Source organism: Lagenorhynchus albirostris, chromosome 2, assembly GCF_949774975.1.
Source record: "Lagenorhynchus albirostris chromosome 2, mLagAlb1.1, whole genome shotgun sequence".
In the NCBI taxonomy this organism is placed as follows: Eukaryota; Metazoa; Chordata; class Mammalia; order Artiodactyla; family Delphinidae; genus Lagenorhynchus; species Lagenorhynchus albirostris.
In genome coordinates this window covers 53,763,928-53,788,967 of record NC_083096.1, presented here as the reverse complement: position 1 = coordinate 53,788,967, position 25,040 = coordinate 53,763,928, and the positions used below count along the sequence as shown (strand labels likewise).

The 25,040-nt window shown below is 35.2% G+C and overlaps 1 protein-coding gene and 1 non-coding gene across 8 annotated transcripts in view; both read right to left on the bottom strand.

The window, feature by feature from the left end:
- COP1 (COP1 E3 ubiquitin ligase) overlaps nucleotides 1–25,040 on the bottom strand; it is a 268,166-nt gene that overhangs the window by 24,610 nt on the left and 218,516 nt on the right. The gene's annotated exons all lie outside the window — the stretch shown is intronic.
- LOC132516611 (small Cajal body-specific RNA 3) lies at nucleotides 13,944–14,084 on the bottom strand. The gene has a single exon (XR_009539430.1). It is a non-coding gene; the product is annotated as a small Cajal body-specific RNA 3 (non-coding RNA).

Sequence of the window (25,040 nt, the reverse complement as noted above, 5' to 3'; positions counted from 1 at the left end):
AACTAACTCTCTTATACCAGAGTCAGGATTTTATTTATAGATAACAAGGAGTCAGTAGCAAGGAGAAGATAGGATTAGATTTACTCTTGGTGTTCTATTCCCTCAGTGATGTCTCAACCCCTGACCCACCCCCCAGGCCCTAGGGTCATCCTTAATCCTAACACTTAACGAAACTCTTCAATTCAAATGTATTAAGTTCAGCAACTGAAATTCTTGGAAAAAGTAAAAAAATAAAAAATGTAAGTTGTGTGCCAGTAGGTGAGAGATAACTGTATCCTCAAAATAGTTCAAAAGATTTTTTTTGAAGTGAATATATTGAAATACCTTTAAATAAACATGTTTGTAATATGTGAGGTCAACTTTAACATTTTTAAAAGGAAACTGAATACAGAAAAAATACTAATTAAATCATTTAATAACCTATCTAACTGAACTCTCTACTTCTAATCTCCTCTCATTACAATGTACTCTACATAACTGCTATGAAAATATTCTCATGTGATAATCTCATCTCCCTGTACAGTGGGCTTTAGCAGCTTACTACTCCCTACAGAAGATAGCGCAAACTTCTTTTTCTGTATACTCTGTATACTGTATACTCTGGTATCTCTCCAGCTTCATTCCCCAAGAGTTTCTATCCCAACTTCTTACGTGTACTATATTAAAAATTTCCTACACATCTGTTACGGTTTCCCTCATCCACACCTTTGTTCACACTTTTCTCCAACCTGAAGGCAGTGTAGCAGAAAGAGTATGCGTTTTGGAGTAAGGTAGACGTGGATTCAAATTTCAACTCTACTACTCCTTATTCAGTTGTGTTCTCTTGGGTAAATCAGTTAACCTCTCTGAACCTCAATTTCACTGGTAAACAGACATCAAAAGTATATAACTTAAAAGATTTATAGTGATGATTTTGAATTAAGATAACACTTATTATATAATGCCTGGTTAGTAGTAACCAGATGCTGGTTTATGGTCTTCTGTCCAGATATGTCCTTTCATTGTCTTAAGCCTTCTGAAACCCTTTTTGTATTTATGAAGACCAGCACAAAAGCCAGTATCTTCATAAAGCCTTTTATAATTCTCCCATTTGGAAGTAATCTCTCCCCTCTAGGACCAATATTTTCAGGGATAATTATCTTGTAAGGAGTTCTTTCATTCAGGCTTATACCACAGTTATTTGTTTAAAAATATTTGTGTTTACTAGGTTGTAAACCATCTAAATGCAGACATTATATTTTTTACATTGCAAAATTAATATTTGATCAATTAAAAACAAGTAGCTATCTAGCTATGTCGATTAATGTATAAAATATTGAAGATGACAGCAACATTACTTATCAATAATCATTTACCTTGAGTTCCCCACCTATCTCAATACTTTCTATATATTTTCTAATTTTATTCCACAATATTATGTAGAAGATACCATTGTTCTGATTTCACAGAAGAGCAAACTGAGGCATGAAAATGTTAGTAACTTGCCCAAAGGTTCAAAGCTAATATTTAGAGGAGAGGAAGGAAAGCTGGCAACTTGATTCCAGTAATCTTTTTTTTTTTTTTTGCGGTACGCGGGCCTCTCACTGTTGTGGCCTCTCCCGTTGTGGAGCACAGGCTCCGGACGCGCAGGCTCAGCGGCCATGGCTCACGGGCCCAGCCGCTCTGCGGCATGTGGGATCTTCCCGGACCGAGGCACGAACCCGTGTCCCCTGCATCGGCAGGCGGACTCTCAACCACTGCGCCACCAGGGAAGCCCATGATTCCAGTAATCTTAATCAGAACACCACCCTAAGACAGAATTTAGAAATGACACACGCCTCCACCTACCATTTAGATGTTTAAAGCACAACCTTGCTCAATAAGGATCTCAAAAATTTCAGAAACATTTTCTCCCCCAAAACAATTTTATGGTCTGTGTTGTAAAACGAAGGAAGGAAAGTTCCTTGAAGCTCTTTTTTTGGGGAAAAAAAACACCTAGACATATAATCTTTAAAACTGAGTCTCTCTTTCAAGTGATAGAACACTATTAGTGACACGGCAAATGTGAAGTATACTGAAATACTATTCACATTTGTCCTCTAAAAGCAAGAGCTGCAGTTGAGATAGCTAGCAAAAACTAATATAAGCGGTCTGTCTTCAAGCTTTTCCTACAAGCACTGAACTTTCTTCTTAAAGCGTTCACTAAGTTAAAACTGTACGTGCGTTTAAGCCCTTTAGACAAGCACTTGACATGATGAAAAAGATAAATCACTATGTACGACATACAGTATCTGCAAATACAATTCCCTAGGGGACACAGAGCAGTGTAGAAGATGGCTGAATTTAATATTCTTCCTCAAAGATATACATATATCTTTAAGGAGGAATATTAAAAATATATGAAGAAAGAAGTATATAAAAATTTGAGACAACTAGCCTTCAAACAATAACAACCACATTATATCTGTTATATCACAATCTACCTTATATGTTAGTTCCTTAATATTCTCTCCATAGAGGCTCTTGTTTTATTTGGTATTCTCTTTTTTATGAACACAGATATCTTGTTTGCTCATTGCCAATAAAGAGTGTTAATTTGGAGTATGACTGCAGTGTTACTACAAATAAAAGACCATACATACTTCAGGTTCTTTTCATACCAAGGTTATAAACACAAAAATAAAAGTAGGGCCTTTTGCCTCATTCTTTTCTTTCTTTGAGGTGGGGTGAGAGATCGGTAACATTTGTATTCAAAATGCATCTTGAAAATTAAAATGGCTTTTCTCCTCACGTAGGAGTTCATGGATTCTGTGTACAGCTGAATCTGATTTTCATTCAGGATCCTATAGCCACAGAACACTTTCAAAGGAATTTGCCCTTTAAGCTTTTCTGTTTATTTATGACCTACAGTTGCCTTATGAGCATCCTCTTCCTCTCCTGTGAGATGAAATGCAAATATAATATGCAGAGATTCTTAGGAGGTTTTCTTCTAGCCATGTTCTGTTAAGTGATACTATTCAATTGTCCAATTTTTCCACTCCTTTGTATTTCCTTCAAACCATCCCAAAGCCTTTATATACTTCCCTGTGGTACCCTCTGATTTAAATACAAAGAAAGAAAATACTCCAAGTGCTAACATTTTGTTGCTTCACCAAACGGAGCTGTAGTGGATTTCCTGACAGGCAGAATCATTCTTCTATTAAAACCACTTATAGAGGTTCTCTTTTATCAAGTTTCTCTTCTTTTTTTTTTTTTTTTACCCAGGCTTGCTGTCTTCAGAGACGCCAGGACCCAGGGTCAGTCTCTGCACAGCTGTTTCACTTGTTCCACAAATAGTTATTGAGCTCAGTGTCAGGCTCTAGCTTCAGTGCTGGGGATGCAGCCATGAGCAAAGCAGATGGGGCCTGCCCTCAAGGTCTTTTTTTTTTTTTAAATTTTATTTATTTTTTTTATACAGCAGGTTTTTATTAGTCATCCATTTTATACACATCAGTGTGTACATGTCAATCCCAATAGCCCAATTCATCACACCACCATCCCCACACCCTGCCACTTTCCCCCCTTGGTGTCCATACGTTTGTTCTCTACATCTGTGTCTCAATTTCTGCCCTGCAAACTGGTTCATCTGTACCATTTTTCTAGGTTCCACATATATGCATTAATATAGGATATTTGTTTTTCTCTTTCTGACTTACTTCATTCTGTATGACAGTCTCTGGATCCATCCACGTCTCAACAAATGACCCAATTTCGTTCCATTTTATGGCTGAGTAATATTCCATTGTATATATGTACCACATCTTCTTTACCCATTCATCTGTCGATGGGCATTTAGGTTGCCTCCATGACCTGGCTATTGTAAACAGTGCTGCAATAAACATTGGGGTGCATGTGTCTTTTTGAATTATGGTTTTCTTTGGGTATATGCCCAGTAGTGAGATTGCTGGATCATATGATAATTCTACTTTTAGTTTTTTATGGAAACTCTATACTGTTCTCCATAGTGGCTGTATCAATTTACATTCCCACCAACAGTGCAAGAGGGTTCCCTTTTCTCCACACCCTCTCCAGCATTTGTTGTTTGTACATTTTCTGATGATGCTCATTCTAACTGGTGTGAGGTGATACCTCATTGTAGTTTTGATTTGCATTCCTCTAATAATTAGTGATGTCGAGAAGCTTTTCATGTGCTTCTTGGCCATCTGTATGTCTTCTTTGGAGAAATGTCTACTTAGGTCTTTTGCCCATTTTTGGACTGGGTTGTTTGTTTTTTGAATCTTGAGCTGCATGAGCTGTTTATATATTTTGGAGATTAATCCTTTGTCCGTGGATTCGTTTGCAAATATTTTCTCCCATTCTGAGGGTTGTCTTTTCATCTTGTTTACGCTTTCCTTTGCTGTGCAAAAGCTCTGAAGTTTCATTAGGTCCCATTTGTTTATTTTTGTTTTTATTTCCATTACTCTAGGAGGTGCATCAAGAAAGATCTTGCTGTGATTTATGTCAAAGAGTGTTCTTCCTATGTTTTCCTCTAAGAGTTTTATAGTGTCCGGTCTTACATTTGGGTCTCTAATCTATTTTGAGTTTATTTTCGTGTATGGTGTTAGGGAGTGTTATAATTTCATTCTTTTACAGTAGCTGTCCAGTTTTCCAAGCACCACTTATTGAAGAGACCGTCTTTTCTCCATTGTATATCCTTGCCTCCTTTGTCATAGATTAGTTGACCATATGTGCGTGGGTTTATCTCTGGGCTTTCTATCTTGTTCCATTGATCTATGTTTCTGTTTTTGTGCCAGAGTTATTCCTGTTTTTGGATCTCGGAGTTACACGCATTTTACTTTTGTCTGGATCTGACTTATCAGGAGAGTCCCCCAATTTGCCCTGGGTGGTTATTTACCTTAATACAGACATAGATCTATGCTGCACATGGGGAGAGCCCACAGAAAGACATTCAAACATTGGTTCCAAGATGATCTCCAATGGTTTTTAAATAAATGCCACTGGTAAGACAGGTTTTTTTTGTCCCTGACCTTTCTTTCAGCATGTGGTTTTTCAGAAATGACTTAGTAAAAATGTATGTAAATATGTCTAAGAGAGAATGAACACAAAACCACAATCTATCAATAAGAGGTCCTGCTCTTTAAAATGTTACAGTCAGCCTTCCTGCATTCTATAAAGGATCTAAAACTGAGTGAATTAGTTGTTTGTACTGTATTTTCAAGACAAACAATAAATAAAATTTGTGATCATTTTCAAGACAAACAATAAATAAAATTTGTGATCCTAGAATTTAAGGTTCTCATTTTACTTATCTCATTGTCTCATTTTACTATCTTACAGTGATAGTTAAAAACACAAGAACAGAAAAAAACACCCCAAAACAAAAAACAAACTTCTACCATCATCACATAACTATTTATTGAGAACTATAGGCCAGTTACTTTGTTAAGGACTATATAAATTATTTCACTTAATGCACATACCAATCTGTTATATCTATTACAGATATTTATCTATTTTTATCCTCAATGTACAAAGGAAAAACATGGTCTTAAAGGGACTTAATAATTTGTCCAAAACCATACACACAACTATAGCATAGCAAAGCCATGATCAACATATGGAGACTGATAAAATACACCAATTGATGGTTTTTAGCATATTGATTTGGTAAGTTTATCATATGACTGGCCCTGACCTGAATTTATAAACTCAGAAGGGAAGGAGAAAAGAGTTTTAGGTGAGCATTTGATATGTATGGGAGAACCTCAGATCTCAGACATTATATATGGATATTACATCTTAAGTCTCATATACCTAGATTCCTAAAAGGCTTATTATACAAAGAATTTGGTCCTTTATTTATCTCCCCACAAGTATGATTTTAAGTAATATCATTAGAGAAAAGGACTTGGCCACAGAAATAAGGTGGAAGGGAGTATACTATGTAGTCAGTACAGACAGTGGCGGTGCCAGGCTAATACCCACCCCTCCAACCCAATTCAAGATCTTGGAGACTGGAGTTTCTTCATCACAAGGGAACACTTTCAAGATTACCCAGTTAAACACAAATACTCTCTTTCCTCCCCATTGGTATCCTTACTTAGGATGATACTGGGTCCCTTTCTAATCCCAAACTATAAAGGCTATTATGAATAAAAACATATAGTTATAATCTGTGATTAACAGAATAATGGGTCATTTTAGTAAAATATATTACCTTCATCACACTTCAACTCTTTTTGATTCATTTAAACAAATACCGACTCTTATAACTAACTTACCTAATAGGAGGAAATGAATTATACTGCTAATCGAAAGAACTTCTAGATTTGCTGGCTGGCTTATTATATTTTCAATTCTAAAGCTTTATAAATAAGAGTTTTCTATAAATAATGAAAGTATTCCATGTTGAAGATTTTTTATAATCATTCTAAGACAAGGTGGACCAGATATTCTTATGGCAAACAGATGGTGTTCTAGGTGCTGGATATCTCTTACATTGCATGACTAGATTTAAGAAACAGTAGCATTAATCAGACAGAAGACATAAGTGCATATGAAATTCAAATTTTATCTAAAGGTAAAAGAGCCAAAGGTGATCATGAATATAAACACAAAATGATAGCCCATTAAATTTTACCACTGGAATCTGTCTGTACCAAATAAGTATGAAAATCAACATTCATTAATTTGGTATAACGTGTTTCTCTCTCTGGGAATACAGCCATATACACATATACAGATTAGTCTAGTGAGTATAATTTCTTCGTAGGGCTTCCTCTAAGATGTTCGGCTATTTTGAAAGTCTAACTTAATACAGAAAGAACTTACTCAAACTTCAAAGTAGTAAAAAATCATGTCTAAGTGTCCGTTTGGAGAGATATGTATATATAGACAGAAACACACAGATACACACACACACACACACACACACACACACACACACATACAGAGGAAGGAATCATCTACCTACCTACACCAGAATCACCAGATTACCATATATCCTCTCTGCCCCCAACTTACTTGTTTTTCTGATAAGACCTAATCATTTTATTTGGTATCTGAAGGAACTTGCATTCACAATTAGAACATACCTAACATGTACTGTTATCAGGGGTGGTTATCAAAAATATTTTAAAAACTTTAACCAGACTCATCAAGTAAAAAAGAAAAAGGGCCCAAATAAATAATATCAGAAATGAAAGAGAAGTTACAATCAACACTAAAGAAATAACAAAGGATCATAAGAAATTACTATGAACAATTATACACTAATAAAATGGACAACACAGAAGAAATGGATAAATTCCTAGAAATGTACAATCTCCCAAGACTGAATCAGAAAGAAATACAGAATATGAACAGACCAATTACCAGTAATGAAATTGAATCAGTAATAAAGAAAATTCCCAACAAACGGAAGTCCAGGATCAGATGGATTCACATGTGAATTCCACCAAACATTTAAAGAAGAATCAATGCCTATACTTCTCAAACTATTCTAAAAGGCTGAAGAAGAAGGAATGCTTCAGAAAGCATTCTACAAGGCCAGCATCACCCCGAAACCAAACCCCGACAAAGGTATCACAAGAAAAAGGAAAGTACAGGCCAGTATCACTGATGAACACAGCTGCAAAAATCCTTGACAATATATTAACAAACCAAATTCAACAATACATTAAAATGATCATATAGCATGAACAAGTGGGATTTATCCCAGGGACACAAGGATGGCTCAATATCTGCACACAACACATGAACAAACTGAAGAATAAAAATCATATGATCATCTCCATAAATGCAGAGAAAGCTTTTGACGAAATTCAACATCCATTTACCATAAAAACTCTCAACAAAGTGGGTACAGAGGGAACATATCTCAACATAATAAAGGCCATATAAGACAAACCTACACCCAACATCTTACTCAACGGTGAAAAACTGAAAGCATTTCCTCTAAGATAAGGAATAAGACAAGGATGTGCACTTTTGCCGCTTTAATCCAACATGGTATTGGAAGTCCTAGCCATGGCAATCAGAGAAGAAAAGGAAATAAGAGGAATTCAAATTGGAAAAGAAGAAGTAAAACTGTCACTGTTTGCAGACGACATGATACTATACACAGAAATGCTAAAGACGTTACCAGAAAATTACTAGAGCTCATCAATGAATTTGGTAAAGTTGCAGGATACAAAATTAATATATAGACATCTGTTGTGTTTCTAACTATAAATAAAAAACTATCATGAGACTGAACCAGGAAGAAATAGAAAATATAAACAGACCAATCACAAGCACTGAAATTGAGACTGTGATTAAAAATCTTCCAACAAACAAAAGCCCAGGGCAAGACAGCTTCACAGGCGAATTCTATCAAACATTTAGAGAAGAGCTAACACCTATCTTTCTCAAACTCTTCCAAAATACAGCAGAGAGAGGAACACTTCCAAACTTGTTCTACGAGGCCACCATCACCCTGATACCAAAACCAGACAAAGATATCATAAGAAAACTATAGGCCAATATCACTGATGAATATAGATGTAAAAATCCTCAACAAAATACTAGCAAACAGAATCTAACAGCACATTAAAAGGATCATACACCATGATCAAGTGGGGTTTACCCCAGGAATGCAAGGATTCTTCAACATACGCAAATCAATGTGATAAATCATATAAACAAATTGAAGGAGAAAAACCGTATGATCATTTCAATAAATGCAGAAAAAGCTTTCGACAAATTCAACACCCATTTATGATAAAAACCCTCCACAAAGTAGGCATAGAGGGAACTTACCTCAACATAATAAAGGCTATATATGACAAACCCACAGCCAACATTGTCCTCAATGGTGAAATACTGAAACCATTTCCACTAAGATCAGGAACAAGACAAGGTTGTCCATTCTCACCACTATTATTCAACATAGTTTTGGAAGTTTTAGCCACAGCAATCAGAGAAGAAAAAGAAATAAAAGGAATCCAAATCAGAAAAGAAGAAGTAAAACTGTTACTGTTTGCAGATCACACGATACTATACATAGAGAATCCTAAAGAGGCTACCAGAAAACTACTTGAGCTTATCAATGAATCTGGTAAAGAAGCAGGATACAAAATTAATGCACAGAAATCTCTTGCATTCCTATACACTAATGATGAAAAATCAGAAAGTGAAATTAAGAAAACACTCCCATTTACCACTGCAACAAAAAGAATAAAATACCTAGGAATAAACGTACCTAAGGAGGCAAAAGACCTGTATGCAGAAAATTATAAGACACTGATGAAAGAAATTAAAGATGATACAAACAGATGGAGAGATATACCATGTTCTTGGATTGGAAGAATCAATATTGTGAAAATGACTATACTACCTAAAGCAATCTACAGATTCAATGCAATCCCTATCAAACTACCAGTGGCATATTTCACAGAACTAGAACAAAAATTTCACAATTTGTATGGAACCACAAAAGACCCCGAATAGCCAAAGCAGTCTTGAGAAAGAAAAACGGAGCTGGAGGAATCAGACTCACTGACTTCAGACTACACTACAAAGCTACAGTAATCAAGACAATATGGTACTGGCACAAAAACAGAAAGACAGATCAATGGAACAGGATAGAAAGCCCAGAGATAAACCCACGCACATATGGTCACCTAATTTATGACAAATGAGACAAGGATATACAATGGAGAAAAGACAGCCTCTTCAATAAGTGGTGCTGGGAAAACTGGACAGCTACATGTAAAAGAATGAAATTAGAACACTTCTAACATCATACACAAAAATAAACTCAAAATTGATTAAAGACCTAAATATAAGGCCAGAGACTATAAAACTCTTAGAGGAAAATATACACAGAACACTCTATGACATAAATCACAGCAAGATCCTTTTTGATGCACCTCCTAGAGAAATGAAAATAAAAACAAAAATAAACAAATGGGACCTAATGAAACTTAAAAGCTTTTGCATAGCAAAGGAAACCATGAACAAGATGAAAAGACAACCCTCAGAATGGGAGAAAATATTTGCAAATGAAGCAACTGACAGAGGATTAATCTCCAAAATTTACAAGCAGCTCCTGCAACTCAATATCAAAAAAACAAACAACCCAATCCAAAAATGGGCAGAAGATCTAAATAGACATTCTCCAAAGAAGATATACAGATTGCCAACAAACACATGAAAGAATGCTCAATATCACTAATCATTAGAGAAATGCAAATCAAAACTACAAAGAAGTATCACCTCACACCAGTCAGAATGGCCATCATCAAAAAATCTACAAACAATAAATGTTGGAGAGGGTGTGGAGAAAAGGGAACCCTCTTACACTGTTGGTGGGAATGTAAATTGATATAGTCACTATGGACAACAGTATGAAGGTTCCTTAAAAAACTAAAAATAGAACTACCATACAACCCAGCAATCCCACTACTGGGCATATACCTTGAGAAAACCATAATTTAGAAAGAGTCATGTTCTACAGTGTTCACTGAAGCACTATTTACAATAGCCAGAACATGGAAGCAACCTAAGTGTCCAACGACAGATGAATGGATAAGCAAGATTTGGCACATATATACAATGGAATATTACTCAGCCATAAAAGGAAACAAAACTGAGTTATTTGTAGTGAGGTGGATGGACCCAGAGTGTGTCATACAGAGTGAAGTAAGTCAGAAAGAGAAAAACATATACCATATGCTAACACATATATATGGAGTCTGAACAAAAAAAAAAGGTTCTGAAGAACCTAGGGGCAGGACAGGAATAAAGTCGCAGAGGTATAGAATGGACTTGAGGAAACAGGGAGGGGCAAGGGTAAGCTGGGACAAAGTGAGAGAGTGGCATGGACATATATATACTACCAAATGTAAAGTAGATAGCTAGTTGAAGTAGCCGCATAGCACAGGGAGATCAGCTTGGTGTTTGTGACCACCTAGAGAGGTGCGATAGGGAGAGTGGGAGAGAGACACAAGAGGCAGGAGATATGGTGATATATGTATATGTACAGCTGATTCACTCTGCTATAAAGCAGAAACTAACACACCATTGTAAAGCAATTATACTCCAATAAAGATGTTAAAAAAAAAAACCTATCAGAACGAGAAATTAAGAAAACAATTCCATTTACAATCGCATCAAAAAGAATAAAATACTTGGGAATAAATCTAACTAAGGAGGTTCAAAAAACAAAAAAACCTGTATTTGGAAAACTATAAGACACTGATAAAAGAAACTGAAGATGACACAAATGGAAAAATATACCATGCTCATGGATTAGAAGAATATTGTTAAAATGGCCATACTAACCCAAGGCAATCTACAGATTCAATGCAATTCCTATCAAAATAGCAATGGCATTTTTCACAGAACTAGAACAAAAACTTCTAAAATTTGTAAGGAAACACAAAAGACTCCAAAGCAGTCTTGAGAACGAAGAAAAAAAGCTAGAGGTATCATGCTCCCTGATTTCAAACTATGGTAGAAAGTTACACTAATTAAAACAGTATGGTCCTGGCATAAAAGAAGATATAGATCAATGTAACAGAATAGAGAGCCCAGAAATAAACCCACACTTATATGGTAACTTATTCTATCACAAAAGAGGGAAGAATATACAATGGGGAAAAGAAAGCCTCTGCAGTAAACAGTGTTGAAAACACTGGACAACTAAGTGCAAAAAAATGAAACTGGACACCTTTCTCACACCATACACTCAAAATGGATTAAAGACTTAAATGTAAGAGCTAAATCCATAAAACTTGTGGAAGAAAACATAGGCAGTATGCTCTTTGACTTCAGTCTTAGCAATATTTTTTTGGTTATGTCTCCTCAGATGAGGGAAAGAAAAGCAAAAGTAAACAAATGGAACTATACCAAACTAAAAAGCTTTTGCATAGTGAAGGAAACTAGCAACAAAACAAAGTGGCAGCCTACTTGAATGGGAGAAGATGTTTGCAAATTATATATCTGATATGGGTTAATATCCAAAATATACAAAGAACTAAAACAACTCAATATTGAAAAGTAACAATCTGGTTAAAAAATGAGCAGTACAACTGAACTTACATTTTTCCAAAGACAACATAAAAATGACAAACAGACACATAAAAAGATATAATCACTAGTCATCAGGAAAATGCAAATAAAACCCACAGTGACATATCACCTCACACCTGTCAGAACAGCTATTATTAAAAAGAGAACAAATAACTGTTGGCAAGGATGTGGAGAAAAGGGAACCCTCCTGCGTCATTGATGGGAATGTAAACTGGTCTAGCCACTACGGAAAACAGTATAGAAAACAGTTCCTCAAAAATATTAACAATTTAACTACCATATGATCCAGCAATTCCACTTCTAAGTATTTTCCTACAGGACACAAAAACACTAATTTGAAAAGATATATGCACCCCCATGTTCACTGCAGCATTATTTACAATAGCAAAGATATGGAAGCAACCAAAGTGCCCATCAATAGATGAATGAATAAAGATGTGGCATGCACGCACGCGCACGCGCACACACACACACACACACACACACACACACACACACACAATGGGATACTACTCAGCCATAAAAAAGAATGAAATCTTGTCATTTGCGACAACATACACGGATCTAGAGAGTATTATGCTAAATAAAATAAGTCAGAGAAAGACAAATACTGTATGATTTCCCTCATATGTGAAATGTAAAAAAACAAAATAAAGGAACAAACATAACAAAACAGAAACAGATTAACAAGTGCAGAGAACAAACTGGTGGTTGCCAGCATGGAGGGGGGTTGTAGGATGAGTGAAACAGGTAAGGGAGACTAAGAGGTACACACTTCCAGTTATAAAATAAATGAGTCATGGGATTGTAATATTCAGCCCAGGAATATAATCAATAATATAATAACTTTGTATGTGACAGATGTTAACTAGACTTATCATGGTGATCATTTTGTAATGTATGAAAATATCAAATCACTATGTTGAACACCTGAAACCAATGTAATACTGTAAGTCAATTATACTTCAATAAAAAACAAATTTAACAACAGGCATAGGCACCAAGCTATCATAAAAAATCATACAGCTATACCATTACATATCTGATTGTCCCTGTTTTTAGTATACCCTTGGCCATAAAAGTGCAGAGCAAAAATAACATAAGTGAGTAAAAAATCATGAAATCGTTTATTAAAATGAAGAACAGAGTAGAATAAGGACTTCTAAAGAGACTAGAAAAATAAGACTACTTACTCAACAATGGGCTAATGCAATAACCGGTCAGAATAAGAAATTTGGGATTTCAGAACCACCAACAAGGATTCTCACACAATTAGTTATAAATAAACCCAGCAATGGCTTACATACGCTGGTGCTGTATATCATACCTCAGTGCATTAGAAATGCCACGGCAGCTCCTTCCCCTGTTCCCGTACCCTTCCCCACAACTTACTGCAGAACACACACGATGAAAAACTAAGATTTCAAATTTAGTACTAGGTTAATACTTGGTAGCAAGTTTTTCCCCGGAAACAGTCATTCCTGAAATTTAGTTATAGACTTTATAAGATTACATAAACTGTATTTTGGAAAAATCACTTTCTTAATGACAAATCAATTCTTAATGATTCATGGAAGCTAACTCTAAATACCTTCGTATCTAAAATATTGACTGACCTTTTCTGATAACCCTGGATTAGTTAAGCCAATGTGGTCCCTCAGAAAAATAATATTTCTGTGTTCATTCTACTTCCTGGTTATAGTTTCCTTAATCAAACAAAAAAATAATAATATCTAGTTTTTAGAAACGATAATATACCTCAAAAACTAGTTAAGATGGATGCAGAAGTAACCACACCTGGTAGTCTGTTAATAATGTAGTACACTTAATCAGTAGAGATAGTAAACAAAATGGCAAGGAAAGCAGTACTTGGAGTGTTGGTTTTAAAGGCTGTACGGAGGGGAACGATCAGACTTAGCCAGCTGTCCTAAGCCAGACAGAGACCTCCATGTTAATGTAGGATCACTGCAATTTGTAGACAAAAGGCATTTTTTCATTTGTCCACATGGTTGGTTCCTGCAGGTTCCATTTTTGCTGTGCTTCATTATTAAGAAGGCTTTTGTTATCCAGTCTTTTCTATACCAACCTCCTGTCTGCATCAAATCCTCATTTTAAATACACTTTAATGCATTCAAATAAACTACAGGAAAAACAAAAACAAAAACCCCCCAAAAACATCATGATTCAGAGAATAGAAAGATTAAAAAGGTACACTTAGCATACAAACTCAAAATGATCATTATTCAGGAAGAAAAGGTTGTAAAAACCGTGTACAAGAGAAAGAGGATTGAAATAGACAAAAATATCACATCATTTTCACGACCCTTCCTTCGTTCCAAATCTTTCCTAAGTCTTCTCCCTTCTCACCAAGCAGCCTAATCAACTTAATTTGCCTTGCAATGCCAGACAACTTCCCTCACGTATCAATACCTCTTGACCTTGGAAGCGCTCCTGAATAAAGCTTGAGAACAAGGTGCTTGCAATGGCATATCTGACAGGGAAAAATGACTCTTTATTGCTGATTAATATAAAGGAGGGCCTCTGAGCATGGAACTATGCATTTCTAAGGGCGCTATTTGCAAAATTCTTCTAGAGTACTCTGGCAAAGCTGTTCCAAGAATTCTGTACTCTTTTAGGAATACCATGTAATGCAGTAGAAACAGCAATTAATTTAAGACAAGGAGAACTGGACCTGCATTTTGGTTCTGCCATAGTACTGTCCAACCCTCTTAGAAACTCAATTTCTTCAACTATAAAACAGATAATCTTAAGTACTGCATAGAATTTTTATGAAGACTCAAAGAAAACACAGTAACGTACCTAACCAAAAAAGATCTGGCATATTTTAGGCACCAAACAAATAAGTGGCAGTTTTTCTTATTAAGACGTTATAACCTAAATTTCTTTACAATTAAAGGGCAGTTTTCTCAAGTATGACTGTACTACTGTATTATTTTCATCACCAGATTTATGATCTTATAAAATTGATTAAAAACATAATGTAGACTCTCCAGATTAAGACTTAAATTTTATCTTAACTGTAACTCTTTCCTAGAAAATGAAGTAGCTTTTCTTATGGCAGTTGCTAGTGTTGACATTTTTTGCTCTCAAAGTAGAAGCAAGAAATATAACTAAGGCAACACTAATGACGTACAACCTTAGAACCAAATACACTTGAATGACAGCTGGTACAGGGCATTCTATAAGTGCATGAGTACCTGTGAGAAACCAGAAACCAAGGAAATGAAATGGTTAAGAGAGGGATAGAAAAGTAGGGGTTGGGTTGGGACAGGATGAGAGGATTTAGATAAATGGAAGAGAGAGGACAAGGCAATATAGACATATAAGGAACAACGATGAGCACAAGTTCAAAGGTAAAAATAGGAATAGGATGGGACAGTGAAGAAACTTTTCTAATGGATGTTTTGTGCTTAAAAAAAAAACAAACAGAAATAAGGCTGGACAAGTAGCATTATTCTAGAGTCTTGAAAATCTTGAACACAGGCAACAGTTTAGATATGATGCCTAAGATCAAATACACAAGGAAAAAGGAATCATTAAAGAAGCAGATGAGGAGTAACAATTAAAAATCATGTCTAAGATTATACTTATTTTAAAGGTTGACCTCTTAATTAATTACTACTAAATTTAATTCTGAGCTAACCTTTGAATCAGTTCTTCTATTATACTTTTTTCTATAATTGGAATTGGATTTTTTAAAGGATCATATTTAATAGTGAGGGCAAAATATAATTTTTTTTACTAGACAAAGGTATCTGAAGTAAAAAAGTTAAAATAATTGACAAGTTCACGTAATATATTTATCACATTTTCCCCTAATTTTTAACGAGGGCCAAGTATACAAGTTGGAGTTGTACATGCAAATATTGAGTTTGAAAGAAACTTTTCTGGATCAATCAAAGGCAATAGTAATAAGCAATGTTTCACTCTATCTGAATTCCTCTGAAAAATGATTAAGGACATAAAGGGATTAGAAGTAATCTATGGGAGTGGGGGTAAAAGAAGAAACAGGAATGGGGAGACGAAGTGCATAAGTGAATGAAAAGAGACAAATATAGGAGATATTTGAAAAAAAGTATTGTTGTTTGATGAATAATTAAAAAAAAAGATAGGTTGATAAAATCTAATTTGTTAAATTCAACAAATATTTACAAAGCAAATACAATAAGGGGGAAAAAACTCAAAAACTGGTATCTTACAGCACTTTACTACACATGAATTCCATGAGTAGTGTGTTAAAAATGGAGGTTCTGGAGCTTCTGGCTTGGAGATACATGGAAGTGATGAGAAGATGGCTTGCGCAGAGAGGGCACAGAAGCCCCATGCCTTATACCCCCACCAATACCTTTCCCTATGCATCTTTTCCACTTGGCTGTTCCTGAGTTGTATCCTTTATCATACATTGATAAACATTTGGTCAAATTAGGCTGATTAAACATAAGGATGTGCGGCCTTTTGGGAGATAGATCTTTGACTTAAAGCTCTAATGAGCTTTAAGATCCTGATTTTCCACAAGCACCAGAAGAATGTTCTAGCCTTTATTTCTGCCACCGAGGCGATCAACAAGAACCCCAGCCTACTACCGAATGCTTCCCTTACAGTCGGTCTTTAGAGCTTCCAAAGTGATCAACTTCCAAAGGAACCTTGGAAAGCCTCCTTATGTGGCTCTTGGAAGGGTTTGAGATAGTACCTAATTACTCCTGTGAAATGAAGAACAGGTCTGTGGTGGTCACTGTTAGAAACACTTTAAAAACACTTTTTTTCCCCCTTCCCAGATGAAAACACTATTGGATCTCTATAAATTTCCACAAGGCTGATTATGTAGGGAATGGAAATCTGCTTCTTTCATGTAATTCTAGGCTTTTTAATAAAATGAAAGAGAATTATGCATCCCATAAAAAAAAACAACAACAAAAAATGGAGCTTCCTGGGTCTCTCCCTCAAACTCTGGCTTAGTAAGTCTGGGGTTTAGAAATTCGCATTTTTAATACATAACTCAGGTAATTAGTAATTCTGAAGTAGATGATTAGTAGACCATGCTTTGAAAAACACTAGTATAGATACCGGAAGCTCTCTATAAATGTTGAACTCAAAGAAAGGAGAAATCTGCATCTTTCTACTTTTGGTCAGGGGGCTGGTGAGAGGGAAGTAGAGAGAAAAGATTTACTTGTTTGTCTGTTTGTTTGTTTTAATTTACTGAGTGCCTATTTACCAGATCCCATGCAAGGCCAACATAATACCAAGATAAATAGGACAAGACTTCTTAACCTATGAAAGCTTTTGAGTTCAACGCGAATGATTATACATGTAAGGGTTATTCGTAATACTTTTACAAACCTACATAAATTTATTTGGTTAAAAGATATTATATTCAGTACTGGTATTTGAATTACACAAGTGGCTCACAGAAATTGAGAAGTAAAGTTAACTTCCCAAATGGAAATCTATGAGAATTTAAAAGAAATAAAATAGAATGGGAAACAATATTGGGTTGTTACCTATGCTAGTGTAGTTTACATACACTAGTAATTGTCTTATTCTTCTCTTTCCTTTCAGTCTCCTATTCCCATATTTTAAACTAGTCCATGAAAGTGTAAAGTACATGAAATCAGCACAACTTCACAGAATACAGTTTTGAACTCTTTGCCTACTTTTTCAAGTGACATTATACCCCCAAAGGGTTCAAGTAAATCTGAGGTAAAGAGTTTTTTGAATAATGAAAATTATTCAAAAAATGTTGATCTTTACTGTATGCAGAGCCACAAGTTCTTGAACATTACACATTTAAAGATATTTACTGTTTATGAAGTGATGGGTAAAAAAAAGATAAGAGCTGTTTTTATAGGGTAACTGTAAGATTTAGAGATAAGGAAAAATACAATAGACTTCCTTATGAATCAGGAGCTCCCTGTCACCAAAAGTGTTCAAAAAGTTTGAAGGGTACTCCATTAGAAATATGATATAAATCATTTCAACGATGGGCAAAAGGTACGGCTAGATCAATCAAATGGCAGTCATCCGCTCAAAGAACGCGCCACTACTTTTGTGGCTACAAAACCCAGCACTGTACCTTAAAGGGCTTCCAGTCTAATGACATTACAGTATGTAACAAACAGAGGTGCAGGGAAGGGTAACTAGGCACAGTAAGCAGCAAAGTCAAAGGCACAAATGTTAAAATTCAAAAAAACAAACAAAAACTCCATCAGGGGTGTTTGAGGATCTATAAGCAGTTCAGTGTTGCTGAGGTATAAAATAATGCCTATGCAAGTGGTAGGTGACCATACTGGAGAGGTAGGTGGCGGGCCTGATGAAGGAGGGTGTTGTTAGATGTCACATCAAGAAGCTTAGATTTTATTCTGTAAGCACTGGGACTCCACTGAAGGAGTTTAAGCAGCGCAGGGTAAATGAGCCTGGGACTACTGAGAAGTAACTGCAGGGAATGATGAAAGCCTGAATTAGTGGTGTCAGAGTAGCAGGGGTAGAAATGGATGATGGATTCAAGATATGTTAAAAAGAAAATGGGATCACATTTGTGCTTAGATCACATACCAAAACTTAAGATTCCAGTTTTTAATGGTTAAAACTTTGTACTTGAATAAATTTGATTTTGAATTTATAAAATGCCAAAGAATAGGACTGTGCTTAATAAAATTAAAAAAAATCAATCCAACATTTCCTGTGATAGTAAATCATAGCAATAGCCTATATTATTGGAATTTCTACAGCAATTCATAAGTAGAATGCCAAATTGGCATGAATGTGTGTCTTCACACCTGTCAGCTGCACAGAGTTAATTAGTAAAGAACATGGGAACAAAGGATGTTCAAAACATTTTAGAGAGGTTTTTTTTTAATGACATATTTATTTTTCTTTCCACTGTTATTTGTAAAATATTCATATGTAAGAGCTATAGTCCTTGGAAGGTGTTGCAATTCACTCAATAAGAATTTCTAAAAATAGTCAAAATTCATTTTTTCTTTGAAAACTGCCTTTAGTAAACATTTTGCCCCATCTTCTCAACATCAAGAAAGTTTCTATTCTGAGGTGAGTTATGTCCAACTGGCAGAGGATTTCTTTCCTTGGGGTTAAAGGACACCCTGGAATTGGAAGCAGTTATTTCATTTGTGAGTTTAAGAGCTGAATCAAGAGAGAAATAATGCAAACCAAAGAGTTTCTCAGACAGTTTGCTACACATGACATAAAACAAAGTTTGATTTGTTGGTTGACTTACATATAAACAATATGATCTTACTATAAGCATATTTGGTCTTACAAATGGCCACTGGGAAACAGAAATCTAGTATACAACTCCTTCAAATTAAACAGGGAAATGAAATTCAAACATGTTAAGTGACTTACCTAAAATGAAAAAAGCTAATTAATTGCTATAAACCTAGAGGCATCATCCCTTTAATGAAACAGTAGATCTTACCAATTTAAGCTCAAACCTATCTTCCAAATTCTTGAACCGAAAGGAAAACCCTGTCAGCAGTGCCGTTCTATTCTAGCCTACGGTATGCACTTCTGCTAGCACTACCTTTGTGGGTATTTTTTTAACTAAACTAAAACTACAAATAAAAAAATTGAAGTCAGTCACTCTTCTACAGTCCTTTACAATTGCACAGATAAGATTCAAGGTTCTTAACAGAGTCTAGAATGACCCTTAAAAATCACTCCTCCTAATCTACCATTTCTCACTTCATTCCACTTATGTCGTTAAGTACTAGCAGTCTCCAAACACACTGCACTCTTCCATATTCTCAAGCTTTTGCACATGCTGTTCCCTCTGTCTAGAAATACCTGGAATAGATTTGGATAACTTATGCAAATAGTAATAAGCAAGATACTGAAACAGGATACCCAAATGTTAATTTCCCAAATTTTACACATTAATTTATTACTCACAGTAGCTACCATTTATTTACTATATGCAAATGTTCCATGTGCATGATCTCATTTGTTTCCTAACAACACTTTAAATATTCATATTAACCCACTGCAAAAATGAAGAGGTAGACTCAGAGACGGTAAGGAATTTTCCTAAGGTATCATAACTAGTGACAAAACCAAGGTTTATACCTAGAGATCAGATCTCAAAGACTGAGCTACATGAAAATATAAACATATACACATGAATCATCTCTCTTTTTCCTACCATCATCTCCCCTCCCTAAAAACCAGTGTTAGCACAGTTAAAGGAAATTGCAGTTTAAAAATTGGCCTTTTTTGGAAATCAAAATAATAATAGATATTAAAAGCTAAAAAAATATCTGAACACTTTGTTCCAGTTTTTTCCCTCCACTTATGGGATTTTATATTACAAATATAATATTACCAGATAAAAGCGGAAAAACAATATGTCTGAAAACAGCACAAACTTAGAATTGAGAAAAAAATCAGAGGTAGTCTAAGTGTTTAATAATAACAGACAAATAGTAATTGATAGTATATATAAATGCTTTCTACTAATATTATGATGCAAGGTGAGAAAATGCTTAGATGTAGTTAGATGTAAAAAGCTAGATACAAAATACACCTGTACATACTGTAATATTAAAATTGTAGGCTGAAAACTGAAAGGACAACATCAAAACGTTAACTGCAGTTCTGTTCAGGTGGTAGAATTACAGGTCGTTTCCCTATTCTCTATTTTGTAAAAGTTTTGATTAGTGGAGAAATACATAACACTGTGAAGCAAAGATGTTAAGGGCTAAGAAAGGTCATTAGGTTTCTTGAATAAGATATAACTGGATTTGGAGGGTCCAAGTGCTGAAAATGTTTCTGCTTTGTCAGACATTACTTTATACATTACAACAGGCTGAGAAGGAAGCTTGTAGTTTTTTTGACTCTACTGATATATAACTTGTATATTTTAACAAGAATAATAAAAGAAAACTGCACAGGGGCTTCCCTGGTGGCGCAGTGGTTAAGAGTCCACCTGCCGATGCAGGTGACACGGGTTCGTGCCCCGGTCCGGGAAGATCCCACATGCCGCGGAGCACCTGGGCCCGTGAGCCATGGCCGCTGAGCCTGCGCGTCCGGAGCCTGTGCTCCGCAACGGGAGAGGCCACAACAGGGAGAGGCCACAACAGTGAGAGGCCCGCGTACCGGAAATAAAAACCCCAAAAAACCCAGAAAACTGCACAGTAATTCAAACGCAAATTGTTCATGCAAAGAACAAAAAAAACCTCATGCTTATTTTAAAAAGTAATTGCCACTTATCAATTAGTAAGAAACATGGCACCTAAACTATGAGAGAATCTCTTCCTAAAGGTTTATTCGCATGTATTCCGAGCCAATAGTTTCACTCTTAACTTAGGCTGATGAAAACCCTTACATCTAAAAAACAGGGCGTAAAAAGCTCAAAAGTAACTTATGTTTTTGATAAACCTCATCCAATAGAAAAAATACACCTTCCAACAATTTACTAATATTATCAACAAAACAAAATCTTTCCCCCACATTAGTTGTATTAAATGAGTACGTTGAAAGTTAATGACATTTACACAAAGACTAACAAAAAAACCAAAACCCCAAAACTTCCAAGTTATTAACCTTGAACAGTGATCTTTTTCTCCATATCCCTAAAATAATGATTTGGAAAGGATAAAGTGAAAAGGAAAAAGAGAAATAAGTAAAAGCACACACTAAATATACAGAACAACACACACTGGTCAAAATTAAGTGGTTTTCTTCACTCTGCTTCATTACAGAATGACTGAAAACTGGTTTTTAAAAATGATGAGTACTCTGATGGAGAATATAAAATCTACAGGGTAACCAGGCTTTTCCCTACCAATAAGACCAGTGAAATCCCCAAAAGGAACCTACAATTTGTTTTGCTATCAATAACTTATCCTTTCCATTACTGAAGAGAAACATAGTTGTCAGATCTTTAAAATCCCGCAAAATGTAAAAGGCATAGAATTAAAAGGTCTTAACCCTCTATAAAACAGAAACTTTGAGGAAATGAAAATATTCCTTAGAGATTCCTTATTGAAATTTGAAGTTCCAAGGCTAACTTATTAATTGGAAGAGGCATAAAGCCTCTTATATTTTATTCTTTTCAAAATATAAGATAAAAATATTTTCAAATATAAATACCCAAATAAATCTCTAGATCAATTATCCATTCTTATTAATTGACATTTTGGATTACTCTGAACCACTACAGTCTTCCGTTAGTACAAACATCAAGGATTATCATCTGAACTACAAATTTGGTTAGTAAAAAATTATAAGGGCTCATGAGTATGATTTGTGAAACTTAAATGACTCTTGGCTGCTAAAAATAGGGATTATATATATTCAGTTACATATTTCAAACTAGACAAAGATATTTAGATACTCTGGCACGAAATAAAGTATTTTAATTCTTATTTACCAGGTGATACTACTACCATACAATCCATAAAGACTTTTTTTGAGAGATAAAATAATTCTTACCAATTTTTTTTAAAAGATAAACTCTTGGGTCTCCTAAAATAAACCAATGTTTGGAATGTTGTGAGAAATAAAAAGACACTAAAAGAAAAGACAGGGCTTCCCTGGTGGCGCAGTGGTTGAGAGTCCGCCTGCCGATGCAGGGGACACGCGTTTGTGCCCGGGTCTGGGAGGATCCCACATGCTGTGGAGCGGCTGGGCCCGTGAGCCATGGCTGCTGAGCCTGCACGTCCGGAGCCTGTGCTCCGCAACGGGAGAGGCCACAGCAGTGACAGGCCCGCGTACCACCAAAAAAAAAAAAAAAAAAAAAAAAAAAAGAAAAGAAAAGAAAAGACAACTACTATTATTTTTCTCTCCCAATCTCTGGAAAGCAACTTACAAAGATATGTGTGGTGAATCACAAAGCCATAGCTCTAGATACTTAGGATTTAAAACAGCAAATTAACAAAATGGAACTGAATCTTGAAGTCAGATTGATGTTTTATACAATCTATCCCTAAAGCTTCCTACTTCCATCAGAGAGTCAAAGATCTTGAAGGCAAATACAAGCATAACTACCTACCTATTTAATTCTCAACAATGTGTAAATACTTTGTCATTAAAACCAAATGATTTAGATTTATCTTCTACCTCATCTTCATTTTATGGTTGGCTATCACAGTTCAAATAAAGAATCTATATTTTCATCGAAGTTGATCTTCTTATCTACAGAAAAAAAAGGACTAAACAAGGCACAAAGTTAAATGGCTTCTTTACAGCAATTATAATAGACTGACTCTTCTACATAATCAAATTATTCCTGTGTTCAGTAGTAATAACTTTTCTACCATTCTGGGAATAGCCAATGCCTACTTCTGATGGCTTTAAGTGGAAAAATGCTGCATAAAATGGGATTTAAGATACAATGAAGTAATAAGAGATACGAAAGGCACAAACCCCTGTAGGGATCATATCAATATAGGAGACTGTCATAAGAACAACAGAGATTAATGTGAGACTGTGGAAGTAAAATACAAAAATATATTTCTTTTCCCCAGATAAGATGCAAGTTTGAATTAGCAGGAAACACTTTTCTCTTAAACAGTTGCTGCCCTTGATTAATTCTGCTTTAAGTAATTGTTAAATATATTTTTATTCAGTTAGAAAAGAATAATCACATTTTTTCATATATACACTTCAGCATATGAAACCAATTCAAGTAGTATTCGTTAAAAACGTTTAAGTCAAGGAAATGATATCCAATATTCATTCTCTTTCCTTTCACTACTGCTATGGAAATTTGTAGGAATTATCAAAAGATAAATATTTAGATACCAAAGTTAAATTCCTTCCCATCTCAAAATATTTTGGACACTCTTAAACATGGTGGGATGACAATGAAAATTATTTATAGGTTAATGGCATAATTCAGAATGCACTCTCAAATTAGTATATTTCTTTTTTCCCTTAAAAATGGCAAAACAAAACCCAAAACCAAGTAGCTTAAAGATCTGTGTCGATTCTATTCTTCAAAATTGGCATACTTCAGGACAAAAACTATTTTTAAAGAAGTATTTAATGAGGAAAAAAATTGTAAGAACCATTTTAATATAAGTCAAATTCCATTATAGTACATATAAAAATGAAAATAATGAAATATTTTAAATATCTGTCGACCTACAGACCCACTAAATTATTTTGTTGATTTCATTACATTTTCACCATAAAATATTTAATGCAAGAAATGTTTTCACAGGAACTGTCCATACAGTAGTGCACCTTAAGGTTAAGGAATATTTACACTTAATGTAGATTTAAAGAAGAGATAAATTACAGGTTTGCTTCAGTTTTCCACAACCTTCTTGTCTCCTCTATTTTCTACTCCCCTACCCCACTCTAGTCTGGACACTAAGGGATGAGTGGGGCACTTAGGAGAAGACGGGAGCCACAGTCTTCCTGGAAGTCAGGGTCCATGCTCAGAATCTTCTTTCCTTCCACGCCCAAGACAGACAAGAGTTCATTCAGATTGGCCCTCTTCCAGTCAGGAAAATTTTCTAAAGTGTTATAAACCATCCAGCTAGAGGGAAGAAGAAAGGAAAGGAAAGATAAAAGAAAAGGAAAGAAACAGAAATGAAGAAAGGAGAGAAGAAAGAAAAAGAAGTTCCTATGTTGTCTTCTCAGTGTTCACTGAAGAATTTAGGATGAGAAATAGTTTATAAATGTGGGAAATCAATATATATTAAAGGAAGATTTTTTTAATTAAAGAAAAGAAAAAAGACCGCATCTTATTCTTTTCTGTGCTTCTTCCTGAAAAGGGTAAGGGAGTAGCAAAATCTAACAGACATTAGATATTCGTAAGTATAATTATCCCCCCTTTAACAGATGCTTGAGAACCATTAATGCCTCTTGGTTATCATGTGTACAAATCTCCAGTGGTAACATAAGTCATCTGTTTCCAAAATTGACTGTTCACATAATTTTCTATGGAGACCTGGGGAACTTTTCAAAATACAAATCTCTTCTCTCTTCCCCTCCTCCCCCAG